The sequence below is a fragment of the Protopterus annectens genome, chromosome 3.part1 (genome assembly GCF_019279795.1).
Source record: "Protopterus annectens isolate FY-2018-M chromosome 3.part1, PAN1.0, whole genome shotgun sequence".
Lineage (NCBI taxonomy): Eukaryota > Metazoa > Chordata > Ceratodontiformes > Protopteridae > Protopterus > Protopterus annectens.
This window is the reverse complement of record NC_056732.1, coordinates 627,369,920-627,383,149: the sequence shown is the minus strand read 5'-3', so window position 1 is coordinate 627,383,149 and position 13,230 is coordinate 627,369,920. Positions and strand designations below refer to the sequence as shown.

The 13,230-nt window shown below is 42.5% G+C and overlaps 1 protein-coding gene across 6 annotated transcripts in view; it reads right to left on the bottom strand.

The window, feature by feature from the left end:
- The window catches only part of LOC122798227 (probable 2-ketogluconate reductase), a 609,788-nt gene that overhangs the window by 81,189 nt on the left and 515,369 nt on the right, over positions 1 to 13,230 (bottom strand). The window lies entirely within an intron of this gene.

Below are 13,230 nucleotides of genomic sequence, written 5' to 3'. Positions count from 1 at the left end.
AACAGGAGCTTTAGCCCAAGCAGATTTAAGAACCATCTCTTTATCAAAAGATGATAGAAATCTAACTATAACTGATCTAGGATAGTTTTTGTTAGAGTTAGTATTAGCTATAGATCTATGTGCTCTTTCGATACCAAAAGAGAATGCTTCTGGTAAATCTAAAGTTTTAGGGAGCCATGTTGTTAAAAAAGAAGTAATATTGTTACCTTCAATATTTTCTGGCAGTCCAAAAATCCTAATGTTATTGCGCCTAGATCTATTTTCCAGGTCATCCAGCTTTGTTTGTAAATGTGTATTTTGTTTCAGCAGAAACTCAATGTTGATTTCCTCTTCTTGTATTCTATTTTCCATGTCATTCACAGCTTCTTCTATGCCTGTCATCTGGATCTTCTGTTGTTGCAGGTCCATATGTAACAAGTCTATTTGTTTTGTAGTTTTTTCTATGAAAGTGTCTATTTTAGTATCCATTTTATCCATCTTAGCAGTAAGATGCTGGACTATAATTATCAGAGACTGAAGTTCTTTCTTGATGCTGGAGTCTTGAGAATTTGTCTTACTGGAACTCATTTCAGACTGATAAACTGACAGGAAAATTTCCAAAGTAATTTCTGACAGGAATATTATTAAGATTTCCTTTCTTTTTTAGATATAGTTCAAGAACTATATAAAACAAACATATTTAGAAAGAAAATTACTTCAAGAATTAATTTTTTAAGTAATTAATTCCTGTCAATGTAATGAAATTGGTGGAGCTGAAGAAATCTGCTGCTATCCTGTGTTCATCCTTGGCCACGCCCCGGAATTTGGATTTTCTGAGGTGCAGCATGTCCATTAATTCTGGGTTGGACATGGCTTTATACGTCAGGCACAGATCGCCTCTGAGCAGGCGGTATGCCACTGAGTAGAGCTGGAGTTTCTTTAACCGGGCAGCATATGGCATCTGTTTGAGCCCTATGATCCTCTTGGTGAGGTACTTTTGGGGTTTTTCCAGTTGCTGCAGTTGTCTGGTAAGGTACATCCCGAAAGGGGCATTGTACTCAATTATGGGCCTGATGAGGGATGAGTAAAGAGGCACGATGACCTCCCCTGATCTAGATGTAAATCCCTTCATGATTAGGTGGGCTATGTAAAATGTTTTCTAACCACTTTGGCCACGTGGTTGTCAAATGAGAGATTGCTATCAACTTGGGTCCCCAGGTCCCTAATTACTTCTTCTGTACTTAATGGATTACCACCTATGTGGTGATTTGTGGGCACTTTGTTTTTGCTAAAGGGGATGACTATACACATTTTGGCGTTTAGCTTGAGGCCATGGCTCTGGCACCAGTTGTTTGTTTCTATGAGGCCCTTTTGGAGGATGCTTGTGTCGGCTGGAGAGTCGATTATGGTGCCCAGTTTGCAGTAATCTGCGAACTTGGTCAGCCACAGTCCTTCTGTGTTGGCCTGTACCTCTGAGAAATATATACCGAACAAGAGAGGTCCCAGGATTGAGCCTTGTGGGATGCCACTTGTAACTGGTTTGGAGTCTGACATGGCTCTAACCATGTGGGTTCTGTCCTTGAGCCAGTTTGCAACCCATCTAGTGACATAGGGGTTTATATTTAAGCTGGTGAGCTTATCTATAATGCCCGAGTGGGGTATTGTATCGAAGGCTTTTACGAGGTCCAGGTAGGCTGTGTGGACCACCTTCCCCTCCTCAATGGCCTTGGTGACTGTTTCAAAGAAATCAACCAGGTTTAAGAGGCAGGATCTGCCCTTAACAAAGCCAAACTAGGTAGGATCCAGTGTCTGTAGGTCCCCAATATCTTTATTTATGAGGTCCATGATGATCCTTTCCATAGCTTTGCAGACCAAGCTAGTCAGGCTTATGGGGCGATAGTTTCCAGGATCCGCTGAGGCAAAACCTTTGTGGAGAGGGACCACTGTTGCTGTACGCCACTCTTTGGGTACATATCCTGTAGTATGGCTGAGACTGAACAGTAGTTTTATGTTTGGGTTTAGCTCTTCTTGGAGTTCATGTAGGACGCAGCCCGGGACACCGTCTGGTCCCATTGATGCTGTGTTTTCTGCTTTGGAGAGGGCAGCTCTTACCTGAGCATCTGAGATGTCAGGGGGGCAGCACTCTGCTGGGATAAATATTTGCCCTTTTGGTGGGGAGGGGGGGGGAGAAGTTTGCACTGAACCTGCCAGCTAGGATGTTGGCAATGTCTGTGGGTTCAGTGTATTTTTTGTCATTTTGGACTAATTCTGAGCATATCTGGGAATTCCCACCCAGGTTCCTAACATAACTAAAGAAAGCCTTGTGATTATCCTTAGTGTTCTGTGCAATTTTTCTCTCGAAGCTGGCCTTAGACGATTTTATGAGTGCCCGTAGTTTTTTGCTAATACTGATCAGAGATGCCTTCCCTTTTTGGGATTTTGCTCTATCATGTAGTAGCTTCCTCCTTCTATTGTATAGTTTGTTTATGGCTGGGGTCCACCAGACAGGATGTCTGCCTTTGGAGGATTGGGTCTTGGTTTTATTTGGGATTGCATGATCCATGCATTCCTGAAGGTGTTCATAGAATGCGTTTATAAAGGATTCTGCGAGCTTTGAAGGATTCCACCTCGGTTTTGAGGAGTGTGAAATTTGCTTTAGAGAAGTTTTTCACTGTGGTTTTCAGGGCAGGGGGTGGAGTCAGGATGTGAATATCCAGTGAGATTAGTTTATGGTCTGATCTTACCAGTAAGGGATACACTTCTGGTCTGGAGCATAGAGTCCCCATGTTGGTGATGATCAGGTCCAGTATGTTTTCCCCTCTTGTGGGAGTGTTAACAAGTTGTTCCATAGCATTTGAGTTTATAAATTCTAGGAACCTTTGGGCTAGGGTGTTGGAGCTAGAGTAATGCTCCCAGTCTATGTTTGGGTAGTTGAAATCGCCCAATATAGTGGTGTTTGGAGAGACCTTCATATTTTCCAGTGTTCTCAGGAAGGCCGAGTGGGGTTCCTGGGTTTGGGAGGGTGGTCTGTAGCAGGCTATAAACTGGAAGGCAGTTTTACCCACTGTTAGTTGCACATGAATAGTCTCTGATGCTTCATGCTGTGCCACCAACCTGGAGGTGTGGGTATCTTTGACGAATATTGATACTCCCCCTCCTTTTGTGGTACGGTCCAAGTTTTGGGGCCGAAAAGCATGGTATGAGGTATAACCTGGTAGTACTGGGGTGCTCTCAGGAGCCTTGAACCAGGTTTCTGTTACTGCACAGATATTGATGTTCTCCATGCTAAGGAGAGTTTCGAGTGCATGCATCTTGAGGTTTAGACTTCTGGCATTGAGTAGCATTACTCTCAGTTTCTTATCCCCTGTGATACCTATGGAGGTGGGTTTGTCTTTTGAGCCTTGCCTAAAAAAGGCACTATGGGGGTAGCAAGAGCCTTTGCCAATATCCGAAAGCCCAGGGGTGACAGGTGCAAGCAGTCCCTAGCGAAGCATCGTGGCTTGTCGAGCATGTCATCCCAGGCTGACAGGCATTCTATCCCCTTTGAATGACACCAATACTTAAGCCAATTGTTGAAATTGATCATCTTGTCTTCATATTGTGGCATCATTCTTGGTGAGGGTAAGATGCTACTCAAGGTCAGGGTCATACTGGCCTGGGCTACATGCTCAGAGAGCTCCTCTATGTCTCTTTTCATGTAGTCCAGAGAGGTACATCTCAGGTCATTCACACCAGCATGGACAATGACTGAGTCATATTTGTACTTGCCTTGGAGTGACCTGAGTGCTTGTGTTATATGGCGGATCCTAGCGCCCGACAGGCAGCTCACCGTGACCTTCTCCTTGTTCAGCCTGGTGAGCGGGATGTCAGTGTGCCTGACGATAGAGTCACCTATTACAAGTGTATCAGGTGTGTTGTTTAGCCTTAAGGGCTGTGACTGTTCGCACACTGGCTTTGTGAGCTATGTGTTGCACATGTTTTGTTTTGGGGTAGCGGTTGCTTGGGTGTCTGCTTTGGAGGTCTCTGCTACTTAGGCAGATTTTTATTTAGAGCCTCCGAGTATGTTTTTGTGTGTTTATGTGTTTGGTTTGCTGTCGTGGTAGGTCTAAGTGAGACTGGAATTGTAGTGAGTGTTGTTTCCTTCTCCTCCTGACTGGTTTCGCCAGTACTGAGTTGAGAGAGCTTAGCCTCCAGTATGGCTATATGGTTGCATCTCTCACATGTGTTGGAATTTGTTGGGAGGACGAGAGGGTTGTCTGTGTACATGAGACAGTTGTAACATTGTCTCAGGATTCCCAGATTCACCAGCTGGACCGGAGAGGAGATTGACAACTGACCTTTGGACATGCTAGAATAGTATTGGGAATTCCTTTATAATTGAAAAAAAAGGGCCAATGGAGAACGAGGTACTCAAGGGGAGTTTGTGAGGGTGTAGTGCTTTTAATATTTTAGTGCTGACTTATATAATTGCTTTAGTGAGCAAGTGCCAGGTAACTTAAATGCAATGTGTTTCAGGTAACTTAAATGCAAAAATGACAAACAGTAACTTTCTTTCAAGTGAAACAAGGAAATAAGTACAGTAAGCAATGCAGCTATCACTAGGGATCCACAGAAGTGCTGAAAAGCCACGTTTTAGGTGGAATTAGCATTTCAGGGAAATAACAAGCAAACAAACAAGCAGCATACAAATAAAGCTAGATTCAGCAGGCCTAGATATAGTCTATGCTACAGCAAACAAGGTGTACCAATTTCAGTAAGAAACAGTTCAAATATGCAGGCACTATAAGCCTTTAACCAGAAATTCCCAGCTCAGAAGGGCAGAGTCCAGCCTCCCACAAGAGTGCAGACTACGAACCTTCTTAATGTAAAATAACTGGCCTGAAGCCCAAGTGCTTAAACCAGAACTAATACACTTTTAGAATAACAGACACTGAGCCCTCAATCAGCAGTTCACAACTTAGAAGGATGTAAGCTGCCTGTCCTGTCACCACAGTGCAGGCCACAAACCTTCCTAATGTAAAACTGGTCTGAAGCCCAAGTGCTTAATCCAAAAGACTTAGAATGATAGCTACACTTTAATCAAGTTACTAAAAAGCAGTAATAAATACAATTGAATACTTTAAAGAATGCCTGGATTAGTGCTCAAGTTATACAAACAAAGCTAGATTCAGCAGGCCTGGATCCAGTCTATGCTACAGCAAACAAGGTGTACCAATTTCAGTAAGAAACAGTTCAAATATGCAGGCACTATAAGCCTTTAACCAGAAATTCCCAGCTCAGAAGGGCAGAGCCCAGCCTCTCCTCCCACAAGAGTGCAGACCATGAACCCTTTTAATGTAAAATAACTGGCCTGAAGCTCAAGTGCTTAAACCAGAATTAATACACTTTTAGAATAACAGACACTGAGCCCTCAATCAGCAGTTCCCAACTTAGAAGGATGTAAGCTACCTGTTCTGTCACTACAGTGCAGACCACAAACCTTCTTAATGTAAAACAACTGGCGTGAAGCCCAAGTGCTTAAACCAGAATTAATACACTTTTAGAATAACAGACACTGAGCCCTCAATCAGCAGTTCCCAACTTAGAAGGATGTAAGCTACCTGTCCTGCCACCACAGTGCAGACCACAAACCTTCCTAATGTAAGATCGAAACACAGAGATGAAAATTTTCTCTGTGTTGTCTCAAACCTAATAAATAATGACAAATAAGAGGACAGCTAGCAAATCACCAGTTTTAGGGACGCCTAAATAAAGGCAGCTGCAAAGAAGTTTTAAAATTCAAAATATCTCAGCTATTAATTTAGAGGTTTTTGCAGTGCATCTCGCTCTAAGACTGCAAATATAAAATTTGAAGGTTTGTTGGTAATGATATTGTTATACAAGGCACTGTACTCTCATAATGTTTCAAAGATGTTCATAAATCCATTTTTTTTGATGGGATGTTCTGTATCACCCATGTAAAAAGATGAGTATTGATTATAGAAGGCAGAGTATGTTACCCTATATGAGACACAATTAAAATGATCTCTAGCATAAGGGGTTTTATCCAAATGTGGGAAATGGTTTCAATATTCCAACTTGGCTATGGCTTTTCTGTAAAAGCAAGAAGCTGCTGTCACCGCTGCTAGTCACAGAGGTGTACATATCGGCTTTATACCACATTGAGTCATCCGTTCATGCCTATCATACCATGCCCTCTGTGATACTGAATTAGTGGAATGCCAGCATGTGCATAGACACAGCATATGGGAACTATTCAAGATGTACCACATTTATATGCAGGCTTATGGGATGTATGAAGTATCCATCCCTGTGGACAACACATATATGTGGCTTTGAGAATCTTGGTTACATGGACCTTTCGGCAACCAGCTGGAACATAGTGCATATATCTCAGGAATCTGCATTAGGGAACTACATCAGTTCCCGGAAGCCATGTTACAGTATGTGGGGAGCATATGTGGTTCCCATGCACCATAGAACTGAGGGAAGCAACACCATGCAGGCATTTTATGACATAGCCCTTTTCCTTGAGCTGCACCCACACTGCAAAAAAGGCCACATTTGGTGAGCAGGGGCAATTTTTAAGGGGTTCCACTTCATCTGCTGCCACATAGTGCTCAGTACACAGGGTATAGTATACATTGTGCCAGTAGGCCACCCAGGAAGTGCCCACAACTTACATATCTGACATGTGTTACTTACACTGGCAGTTTGAGCAGGATAATTTTCCACAAGGTTGTCTTATTGATTTTGGTATATATGTCCTGGACCCCTGGCTAATGACACCAATAGGAAAACCCACAGATCATAGCAAAGAATGCACACAAGACTGCACAGAGTTATTGGTGAGCATGTGTTCAGACTTCTAAAAACCCACTTGCAATGTCTTGATATCTTTGGTGGTGCACTGCAGTATGATGCTGGAACATGTAGTGAAACTGAAGCACAAACAGTTACAGCAAGGCAAAGACATATGGGAGGAAGAAGCCCTAGAGTCAGCAGTGAAGAAGTTGCCTGATGAGGAGCCCGTGAAGGAACTAGCAGGAGATGACTATGCAAGATTGAGGCAGGTGCAGTACATCATGGCACTGGCTAAAACACAGCATTTGGTCCACAATTATGGGCCAGAGTAAGAATAAAATATAACAGTAAAAATTATACATGCAATATTGCACCTAAAATATGTTATACAATTTATGGACTGGCAACAATACACATAAGACACAGACTACTCAGGTAACAACATAGTACTGAGGGTAGGGCACAGTTGTCATATACGCAGGCAGGAAGGGCCATCAAGGGTCAATAGTAGGCAGTGTGAGTGCATGTGTGTGTGTGTGTGTGTGTGTGTGTGTGTGTGTGTGTGTGTGTGTGTGTGTGAGGCTTGGGTGGGTGATTGTGGTGAGCCACTGATGCCTACCATGGAGGGCATAGTGTCTCCACTGACCTGTGAGTGGACGATAGTGGGCAGTGCAGATGTATGTGTGGAGGTGTGCACTGGCACAGCTACAGCATCTGATACAACAATGTGCTTGGGTCAGTGTACATATCTTTGGCACCCACAGGAAATGTATGCACTGACTGTACATGTCCCTCTCAACTGGAGTTCCCTTTCCTGGGATGGTCACAATTATGACTCCTAGCATGCAAATGGGGTAAAGTGATTTTGAAGTACAAACAGTGGGATATGCTACACGTGGTCTCTGCACAAACACCCAGTTTGGATATACATCTGTCATGCCGTCCACCCAATACACTGGTAGTGTGAATGTGCTCTCCCCTTCTGCAGTGAACTGCTCAGCTGAAGGCAGAGGTGGACTGGCCATGGGAAGAGTGGTGGGGATGAGTTGAAGCTGTATAGGGAAATATCTGCAATGTACAGATTCCCTGTGTCTTCTGTCCATAATAGTGCGCATCTGGACCAAGCTTTCCACAAGTCTTCACACAGACCATGTATTACTCCATCCACCTCAGCTATCACTATACTGGTCTCTGCCTGCCCATTTGTTATGGCTTTGCACAAATAATGAGTAGCAGTCAAGGCAGCACTCATTTCAGGACTGGGGTAGTTCCCATGGTATGCTTTGTAATTGACATGCTGAACCCTGAGGTCATCTTCTCATTAAATAGAGCTGGCAGTATCCAAGGGTAACTCTGCTGCTGGAGATGAGATTACTCCCAGGATTGAGGTGTTGGTCTCTACTTGTCCTTGGGTGGCATTGTGGATCCATGAGGTAGGTTACACTGGGGGTGAGGATGAAGCAATCACATTACCTGAGTCTGTAACAGACACCATGGCTGTGCCAGGATCTAGCTGCCATCATCCTCAACATCAGGCAGTCCTATAATTACACTGAAGAAACCAGATAATACAGCACCTGTGAAAGCACAAAAATGTTAACCAATATAAAGAAGAACCCTTCATCAGCACCTGCATCCCACTGAAACTACTCCCACCTAACAAGATACTATGGAATTATTATGGTTAGCATATCTTAAGTTGACAACCTCTGCATCTGTAATCCTGATGTTCCTGTAAAAACAAAGAAGTCACACATGTAAGTTCTATGACCTTGAACTGGACAAGTACTGGGGATAGTTCCACGTGTTCAAACATACCACCTGGTCAATCACCAGTGCATATTTATGGTGCCACTGCCACTTACAATTCAGTGCTTATAGTCCACAGTGGATTCCTGAACTGTCTGAGCCCCAGATTGACATGCAGGGAACTCCATATCTGTCAATAGTGAATCTGTTGGTGGACCCCTACCACTGGCCCATTGCTCCTATGACTGATGGGTTGCCTTACTGTGTGCCTGTATGATTATGTTGATGACCTTTCTTTAGACCTGATCACATGTCTGATTCTGGTCACTGGTAGTACTGATGCCCTCTATAAAGTCCCACCAGACATACACATGGAAGGCCTGGTCAACTTTCTTGTGCCAGAGCATCCACTAACCATGCTCATGGACGGCCAGAAACAAGATGACATTTTCTGCCTGGGAGAATTTATTCCTATGATGCCAAAAAACATTTGGTATTACAAACTAGATTTTCAAAGAAATATGTGTAAACTGTTGTTGGATCATAACATGACATAACCCTATTGTACAACACATGAAATGGCCCATTGCTGACAAGACCACTGTTATGTTATAAAAATAATGGGGTATTAGCCTTGTGCATGGCTGCCATCCATGTGGTTGTGGTGTATGGAGTGCTTCTGGGTGTTGTACTGACACAGGCTAGGGAAACACACACACACACACACACACACACACACACACACACACACACACACACACACACACACACACACACACACACACACACCCATATCTGGGACAGCTCATGTCTTCCATATGTTCTTGATCCACTGAGATAAACATATTGCTTCCATGTACACTTTGGAGGGTTGCAAGTATGGTGACATGCATTTTACTACTCTCCATGACAGCAGTGTATCTGACTATCATTGTTTAACTAACTCTGTTCCAGTGATGTGCACTGCTCCTGTGAAGTACAGTATAACTTGCCCCACAGCACACTCAGCTAGTACAGGACCCAAGACAATATATGTTTGCAGCCCAGATGTAGGTTTGCTGTTACAACAGGACATATCTCAAGAGGTGGATGCAATTACCAGCTACTATCCACATGTGTTTCCCTACATAGGTATGTGTGAAGGCTATTTTGCCCCCCCCCACAACAAAAGAACTAGCACAGACCAGACATGAAACATCCTAGTATGAGTGTAGAAAAAGGATGGCTAAAAGTGCTACAAATGTCATAGAATAAACTTCTCCAGCAATGATAACAGAAGCATGCAACATAGTTTTGTTTGTTGCAAACCCAAGAGGATCCAAAGCCTACAATCAAAATGACCCAGTGTTTCTGTAGATTCCTTCTCCTCACCTTCTGAGTCCTATCACACACACACACACACACACACACACACACACACACACACACACACACACACACACACACACACACACATTTTCCTACATATGCTGGAAATGGGAAGGAGATGATTGTAAAAAGTATGTAGACACATTTATTTTTATTTTATTTTACATTTGTTGACCGGGATAGTCTGACTGGATATGTGTCCATTTTCAGTGGATGCCCGTGGAGAAAAGCTCCAGATAGCACAGACAGAACATAAAAGGTATGAGTCAAACATATTTACAAAGCCCTCCAGTAGGTACTGACAATATACACAGTGTGTAATAGTATACAAAAACAGCAGGTTGCAGCAAGCTATTATGAGCAAGAGATGCATACAATATTAATTTAAATAAGGGAAGTAGTGATTAATCAGGGTCAGTACAGTGACAAAGCCAGTGCTCTTTAAAATACTGTTTGAGGCCTTTTTTTGAAGAGACTGAAAGAAGGTTTGAGGGTAAGGTTAGATGGAAGTGAATTCCAAATTTTGCCAATGACATTGGCAAACAGGGAGTCGCTGGCTGAGTTAATGACTTTGTTGGTTTAGACCAGCAGTTTATTCAATGATCGTAGTTGCCTTGAATTACTGTATGGCTTTATGATATGTTTGAGTGCTGGAGTATTTTCAGGGTAGTACAGAATTTTGTGTGCTACTATAAGCTGATTGAACAGAAGTAGGCTAGGCAGTTCTAGCCACCCGAGAAGACTGAGGTTTTGGCAGTGATGTGTCCTATATGTTGAGCCTTTGGCAAATCTGGCAATATGGTTTTAACAGTGAGACAGCTTACTAAGTTCAGTTTTGCTCAAATTGGAGAGTATTGAGGAGGCATATAGAAGGGCAGAGAGTAGGTGTGAGCCAGGCGATTGCAATCCTAGCTAATGGAGTTCAGAAAGGTTTGCTTCTATATAATGAGCCAAGCTTCTTATTAATGGTTTTTATAGTTTTATTGATATGAAAATCATAGTAGGAGTGTAGAAAAAGGATGGCTAAAAGTGCTACACATCACTCAAACAGTAACGCTACAGAGAATGTGAAATTCAAGAACAATCCACACATGCCTCTGAGCTGTGTAGGACACCCCTTCTCCAAACTCACCCCAAAGTATCACATTCACTGCATCAGCACTCTCAGTAGACACATGTGTAATTAACTACTACCTACAGGACTCCAACGCCAGCCTTTAGTCAACTGGTGCCCTAGGTAAAAGAGCTCCACAGAGCCTCCCCACAGCACCCGGTGCCCCCATCCTAGTCTACCTACACAATTCAGGTTACTTTTTTCTTCTTTTTTCTCACAGTTTGTCTTATCCTTCCATTTTTTCCTGTATTCATTCAACATATTTTAAAGAAACTATTTGTTTACTACAAAAAATAAACAAATAAATCCTGGAAAACACCCCTGCTAGAACGGCGCCCTAGGTGGCTGCCTAGTTGGCCTATGTCTAAGGCCGGCTATGCAGGACTCACTCAGTATGTTATACACTTGACAGATATAACACTCCCATACAGAACACCACAGCATATACTGCAACAGATGTGAGGTACTTACAAATGGAACACCTCCTAAGACTTGCGTATCAATACTGAATGGGGAACACGCAGTCCTTAGCCTGCACTGAGACATATGATACCTGCATAGTATATAAGGAAACAAATCTCACTACTGTTTATTATTGAACTTACCACATTACAGCATCTCCACTTTTCTTGCTATGGCTGTTGACCTTACCCCTGTGTACATCCCCCCTCAATCAGTATGCACTATTGTTGGTATTTACACCCATTAGCTTTCCTCCCTACAGTATCAAACTCTTGTATAGTTCCTCTAACAGCACACAAGTAAAAACACTCTGCTAGTAACAACAGCCTGAAACAACTGCCAAAGGACCAATAAGTAGTTCTAACTCTTTTTATTGTTAAAAACAGAATGAATTAAGCACTTTTGTCCTTTTAAATATGGACTTCATCACAACTGAGAAGTGAAATTAAAACACTTATATAAAAAAAAGTCTTATCACATGACAACTATTAAGACCAATCACAATTAAAACAGCATTACAAACCATGCATATTAAAATGAGTATGTAGATGAATGAAGAAAAAATGAATACAACAAAAACTAATGAGACTAGACCCAAATAAAAAGAGTTGCAACTACTTGTTGGTACTTCGGCAGTTATTTCAGGTTGTTGTTACTAGCAGAGTGTTTGTGGTTATTTAGTATTCACTGCTAGACTGGTATTTGGTTTCGTAGCACACAAGTAAAGCTTCAGTAGTATGGCAAAAGTGAAATTAATACTGGTTTCCATTACTTACATCTCCTTAAGACTGCATCGTTTTTTAGTAATTCACTGCGGTGGTGGTGCTGCGGTAGCATTGTCACTTCACAGTAAGACGTTGTCCTGTTCGATTCTCAGCTAGAGCATCTTCTGTGTGGAGACATGCGTGAATGGGCATACCTTCGTTGAAGGTTGTGCATCAGGGCTGGCAACTCAGCACGTAAAAATCTACTGCCAATCATTAGTGGACCAGAGTTCTGCTGTGGTGACCCATAGCCGGGAAAAACCGAAAGACACAACAACAACTTTTACCTTGTGGATAGCAGCCCTACAGTTTGCTGTTTTTAATCCTCTGTAGCACAATGAACATAGCAATAACCATGGCTGCTTTTATTGTACAAGTTTTAACTTTGTCTTTATGTTAATGAACCTATTTCAGCTGAGTTTTGTGAACCCTACTTGTGTCCTTCTATATCACTGCTGCAGTGTCCAAAACAGAAGGGATCTTCTGCCCAGGGCAGCTTGATGTTTGGCCAGTATACAAAAGCCTAATGATCTTGTATGCACCATGAGTCACATTTATGCTCCCTGCATGAAACATAGGGCATAAAAGGGACATATGGATGCAACTACCCAGAACCTCTTTGCTACAAATTTGAAGGCTACTTTTGCTAGTTGGTCTGAATACCTTGTTGCTGTACTGAATACTTAGCCACCAGATAAGTGCTCTGTTGGGGTTGTTCTTTTTTTTTTTCACTTTTCTTGGTCTTGTATTTTATTTTGCTACCTAGAGTTCATGTCATCCAAGAAGGGAAAACATCAGTGTGGGAGGCAGATTCCCCATAAGGATCATCACAAGTAGTGTCTTTTTTGTCTGGGTGTTTCCCACAACCATACCTCTTGTAGTATTTGTAAGCATTTCTGCCTAAGACACTCAGAAGCCATTTGTTTTCCCCTGGCCATTTATCTTGAAAACCAACAGCTTAAACAGTTACTCCAGACTACCATAGCAGAA